The 6,000-nt window shown below is 41.6% G+C and overlaps 1 pseudogene; it reads left to right on the forward strand.

The window, feature by feature from the left end:
• The first annotated feature begins 4,547 nt into the window (after positions 1 to 4,547).
• Positions 4,548 to 4,728, forward strand: LOC119864049 (annotated as a pseudogene).
• Positions 4,729 to 6,000: the final 1,272 nt, after the last annotated feature.

Genomic DNA, 6,000 nt, shown 5'->3' on the forward strand with positions numbered 1-6,000 from the left:
TTATAACTTTCTTCACTGTCCTTCCTATAAAAAATCTTCCATGTTCTACATCTTGAAGCATCTCTATTTGCTACACAGGATGCTGCCCACTTAATGAATTGTTTAATGAAACCAATTAGATCTTCAAATTTACTCAGTTGGGTTTTGTTTTTTAACGCCTGGGAGGGTGTTGTTATTGCCCATTTTGCAGATGGTGTAGCTGAGGCTAAGAGGGAGCATACATGCCCAATGTCACGCAGCAGGTAAGCACCAGAGTGGGCACAGAAACTGGCTTTTCTGATTCTAAGACTCTTGCTCCATGTCACTGAGCAATGCACAGAGGAATTGGACTTGAGGAGAGGCTCAGTCCATGTTGTAACTACACCATGGCAGGGGTCAAGAACCAAAGGAACACATAGAGGCAAGTATTAGATGGACCTACTTGTCCCAGCAAATGTCCACTAACCAGTTAATGTCCATCAGTGTTCCTATAACTGTGTCTATGTTGATCAACTGCTTGTTTATTTAACCACTTTCATTAAGGACTTTTCTCGGCAACAGAGCCTGTGGCCAGAATAGTAAGTAGATACTTAAAAGATCACCTTGCCAGTCTCAGCGTTGGTCTTAGGATATACTAATGACCCCTAAGAAGAATACAATTTATTGCACAAATTCTTAGGTTGTGAATGGTAGTACCAGCAGTTTTGCTGATTTGCTGGCCATGCATTAATGGTCAGTAGGTGTTTGAGGCGCAGCCTGTGTTAATAGAAAGAGGGAGACAGGTGCAGCATGTGGCTAATCTCAGAGGCTTTGAAATCTAATTCCCTCTCTGGGTGGTGGTTTAGCCTTATAAAACCTTTGCCTCTTTGGGTTACATACACGCAGTTTTGCCTACTCCAGAGTGGGCTATAACATTTCCAAGGTGGCCTCAGAAATACTGAGTCTGGTTTTCTAACGTTCTTTGGGAAGCAGGAATTGCTACTCTTCATGAGCAGATTGACTAGCCCTGTGCAATTTGGCTTGAACTCATCTCTGACCTGCTCTTCCAGCCACTCTTCTTCACTCCTACTGTCCATCACTAATAAAATGCAACCCTCTCATTTTGCAAACAAGGAGACTGCGATCTTGAAAGAGACCTGGTCGGAGCCAAGTGAAGAGTGGTAAAGCTAGGACCAGCCGAGTGTCCAGGCTCCACCCTCATGCTCGGTCAGCACAGAAGCAACCAGGACTGACCAGCATTTGCACGTGTAGATCCCATTCCAAAGTCTAACTAGAGAAACTCCGTTTTCAGCCTCATTTAGACATAATACAGTACTCAACTAGGCTCATTTTATTTATTTCTAATTTTCCTTAAATGCATTTTAAAAAATAATCTCCACACCCAATGCGGGGCACAAACTCACAACCCTGAGATCAAGAGTTGCATGCTCCAAGTGGGCCAGTCAGGCTCCCACTCTACCAGGCTCATTTTAGTGGCCCTTATGCATGGGTTCAACCTTAGGCAACATCACAATGTAAGCAAAGCTTGTCTCACAATCCCTCACCTGTTTCAGGTCAAGAATAAAAAACTTCAATATGCTAATATGTATTACTAATACCTTAATATAGGCAAAACCCATGTTTTTAAAAAAGGATTTCACCTTCTAAGTCAGCTATACTTCAGTGATGAAGGAAGGAAGGAAGGAAGGAAGGAAGGAAGGAAGGAAGGAAGGAAGGAAGGAAGGAAGGAAGGAAGAAGGAGGAAGTTAGGGATGTTAGGTAGGTAAATACCTAAGCCGTCCGTATGCATTCCGAATCCTTCCTTCCGGAACGGACCTCCCTCCCTCCGCCCTCCCCAGACTCACTCCTCATCCCTCCCATCCCTCCCTCAGAAAGAAGAAAGAAAAGAAAGAAAGGAAAGAAAGAAAGAAAAGATAAGAAAGACCCATTGGGAGAAGAATCCAAAAAAATAAAAGTCTAACAGCCATAGTCTTGGTCTGTGATACCTGTATTCAGACCTTCTTGGCTCCTTCAATAAGCATAAAAGTAACAATAATCAACATACCAGTATGTTCCAGGTGGTATAAAATATGCTTTTATATATATTTAATGTTTTACCCCATGTATAGCAGATCTTACTTTTTCTATAAGCAGATGAGGAAATTCAAATGCAGAGTGGGTAATAGCTTGCACAAGTTCACACAGTGAATAAGTACCTGAGCCAGAGTCAAGTGTGCCTGCTCAAAGACAGGATCTTTGTACCACATACATAAACCACATATATTCCTCCTCTTGAACTGAGGTCTTATATGAACAAGTGTCCAGAAACTGTGGATGTGGCAAGGCCTGCACACAGATTCAAGGATGCACAAGGGAGAAAAGCACCAGCCTCTAAGGGCTGAACATCTTGTAGTTCTCTTCTAATTCCCACCGCCCACCCCCAGCCCCCAACACTCCCATCCTAACCATTCATCTCCTTGTTAGTCATAGACCCTGGAGGGTGTGAGGGAAACACGCAGTTTGAGCACAGCCTGGCCCAACCCGGGAATGGAGCCTGATGCCTGTGACATTCATCAACTGGTTAATTTCAGAAAGGCATCCATTTGCACCAGCTGCTTAAAAAGCTCTCTGCCCTCAGGAGATGCTCAGCCAATCACAGCAAAGGCAGGGAGTTTTTCTGGTAACCATGTTCAACCTGGTGTCTGCTGCTTGTTTGGTTGTATAATTTCACTGGAGCTCAGGAGAGTGGAGAGTACAGTTAAAATGAATGATCTTATTTCCTTTAAATTATTATTCTTATATTTATGGCTTACATCCATCCTTAATGCACATGTGCCCTATTAACCTATGATCATGATGATGATGGTGATGGTAGTGATGAAAATGACTGCTATTGCTCTTTATATGGTGAGAGATGCCTGGCTGTTTCTGACAGATTCTCTCCAGGTGGCTTTATCTCATGTGTGTGTGTTTGGAGGGAGGGAGGAGGCAAAGTCCCCACAGGTCTGGAATCTGCTCCTGAACTCTTGTCAGTTCAGTTTCCAGCCTCAAGTGAGAAATTCCTTTTAGAAGTGATTGATTAACCAGAATGCAAAAACACTCACATAGAGAAGGACAGATTCTTCACCAATCCCCAGAATTAATTCTTAGGTCCCAAAAAGAGATCAAATGCTTTGTGATCACAGATTTGGAATAAAAGGCATGGGATGTCCTCAAGCGTGCAGGTGGGGACTGTGGAGGGCCAGCCCTTCCTCTACAGCTAATATTTATCAAGGTCTCTCATTGTGTCAGGCACTGGACAGGAATGATCTCAAACTCTGCAAGAGACCTAAGAGAAGGGTGCCAGTTATCAACCCCATTTTGCAGGTGGTAAAGCAGAAGTTTGAGAGGTCAGCTTACTCATTCAAGTCCAGGTGCCTCTATCCACAAAGCTAATGCTCAACCACCTGCACAGTCCTCTCTGTAGGGTTAGGACTTCTTAAAGAGCTGACATTTGTTCATTATAGGATCACCTTCTCCCTTGCATAGTACTGGAAACTTCTGATTGATTTTTGCTTACATGTTCCTTTTTACGGTCTCTATGTAAGCCAACTGTCTGGCTGCATTAGATAGTTTATATTTTTGTTTTAAACTCAATGGTAGAGGGGCACCTGGGCAGCTCAGTTGGCTAAGTTGCCTATTCTTGATTTCGGCTCAGGTTATGATCTCAGGGTTGTGGGACTGAGCCCCAGTGGGCTTCGTGCTCAACAGGGAGTCTGTTTGAGATTCTCTCCCTCTACCTCCCTCTGCCCTTTCCCCTGCTCATGTTCTCTCTGTCTCTCACTCTCTAAAATAAACAAATACATCTTTAAAATAAATAAACTCAATGGTAGATTGGAAAATGAATTAAAAATCAGGCAAAAAATATGTATAATATTTTGTAATATTATGTAAAATATGTATAATATACCATCAAAAAGTTGATGGTAGAAGAGTGGAGTTGGGGGATAACATAATATGCAGATGCTGCATTCATTCATTTATTCAACAATAAATCTGTGCTGAATACCTACTGTGTGCCACCAACTGAGTCCTAAGAGCTGACAATAAAAGATGAACAGGACTAGTCTATGCCCTCAAGCTTCCCACAGTATAGCAGAAGCAGGAATGGGAAACATTAATGATTCAATGTTCAGGGTGTTTGGAAACAAAGGAAAATGTATGTCTTGACCTTGCCAAAGTCTCTGGGTAGGGAAAGAGGTCTGGGAAGACTTCATCTATCTTCTATTAACACATTAATAACAGCATAAGATCAGTTGAAGAAGTTCATATTTTAAGTCCATGCTTAGGACAAAGATGTCTTACTATGGCAAGTTTAGCTGATCCTTGAACAGTGCAAGTGTTAAGGGTGCTAACCCACTGCACAGTCAAAAACCCACATATAACTCTTGATTCCCTCAAAACTTTACTACTAATAGCCTACTATTGGCCAGATATCTTAAAGGTAACAGTCAATTGACACAAATTTGCATATTACATGTATTATATACTGTATTCCTACAATCAAGTAAGCTAGAAAAACGAAAATGTTATTGAGAAATTAAGGAAGAGGCTTTGTGCAGTGGCAGTATCATAGCCAATGAGGTTTATCCAAGACGCGATTATTGCTAATAGAAATTAAGGAAGAGAAAATACATTTATAGTACTGTACTGCAAAAAGCCTGCATGTAGCTTAACTGACTGGGTGGTTCAGTCAGTTAAGCCTCTGACTCTTGATTTTGGCTCAGGGCATGATTGCAGGGTTGTGAGATACAGTCCCATGTCAGGCTTAGTGCTAGGCATAGACCCTGCTTAACATTCTCTCTGTTCCTCTCTCTGCCCCTCCCCCTTTCTAAAATAATAAATAATAATAATAAATAAAATTAGAAAAAAAGCCCTCATGTAAGAGGATCTGCACAGTTCAAACCCATGCTATTCAAGGACCAACTATATTTAGAAATATTAGCTTAGAATTAAATAATAAGATATGCTGAAGAGGAGTTAAAAATGATAATAAACTGAGGCACCCGGGTGGTATAGTCGATTGAGAGTCCTGCTCTTTGTTTCAGCTCAGGTCATAATCTCTGGGTCCTGGGATCAAGCCCTGCATCGGCTCCACACTCAGCATGGAATCTGCTTGGGATTCTCTCTCTCTCTCTCTCTCCTCCTCTCCCACTCTCCCCCTCCTTCCAGTGCTGTCTCCTCTCTCAAATGAATAAAGTCTTTATTAAATAATAATAACAAGCTAACAAGTATGAAATCAAGCACTAACCTAAGCTTTTTTTTAAAAAAGAATTTTATTATTTACTTATTCATGACAGACACACGGGGGAGGTGGGGAGCAAAGACACAGGCAGAGGGAGAAGCAGGCTCCATGCAGGGAACCTGATGTGGGACTCACTCCCAAATCTCCAGGATCACTCCCTGGGCTGAAGGCAGAGCTAAACCGCTGAGCCACCCAGGCTGCCCACTAACCTTAGCTCTTTACATGTATTAACTCATTTAGTCCACACTAGAACCCTAAATTCTAGTAAGTATGAATACTATTCCCATATTACAGACTAAAAAACTGAGTCACAGATTGATACAGAAGGCCAGGTGATACTCATTAACTATGATGTATCTGGGTACTAAGATTAGAGCAAGGGGTCAAGAGGAGACATCAAATTTGAATTAGAACAACACTGCCACATATTAGTTCTATAGACTTGGGTCTTCACAGGTAAAGTAAACGGGCAGGTAGATAATTTCTGATTTGTTTTCAGTGTCAAACCCTAAAAATCCTTAACTTTGTTTCTAATGGAATAAAATAAGGAAGGGCAAGAGATGAGAAACAGAGGAAAGCAGACTAAGACCATCAAGGCTTTGGGAGATGCCTCTGGATCTTCTTAAAACCTGTACCCAGAAGGTAACCTAGAACAAAATGAATGTATGAAGGAAAGAACTTGTAGAGGATAAATGAAAAGCTCACTCAGAGATAGAAAAAAATTACTGTATACAGTATAGCAGAAAAGAAAGTAGAAG

The sequence above is a fragment of the Canis lupus genome, chromosome 17, assembly GCF_011100685.1.
Source record: "Canis lupus familiaris isolate Mischka breed German Shepherd chromosome 17, alternate assembly UU_Cfam_GSD_1.0, whole genome shotgun sequence".
In the NCBI taxonomy this organism is placed as follows: domain Eukaryota; kingdom Metazoa; phylum Chordata; class Mammalia; order Carnivora; family Canidae; genus Canis; species Canis lupus.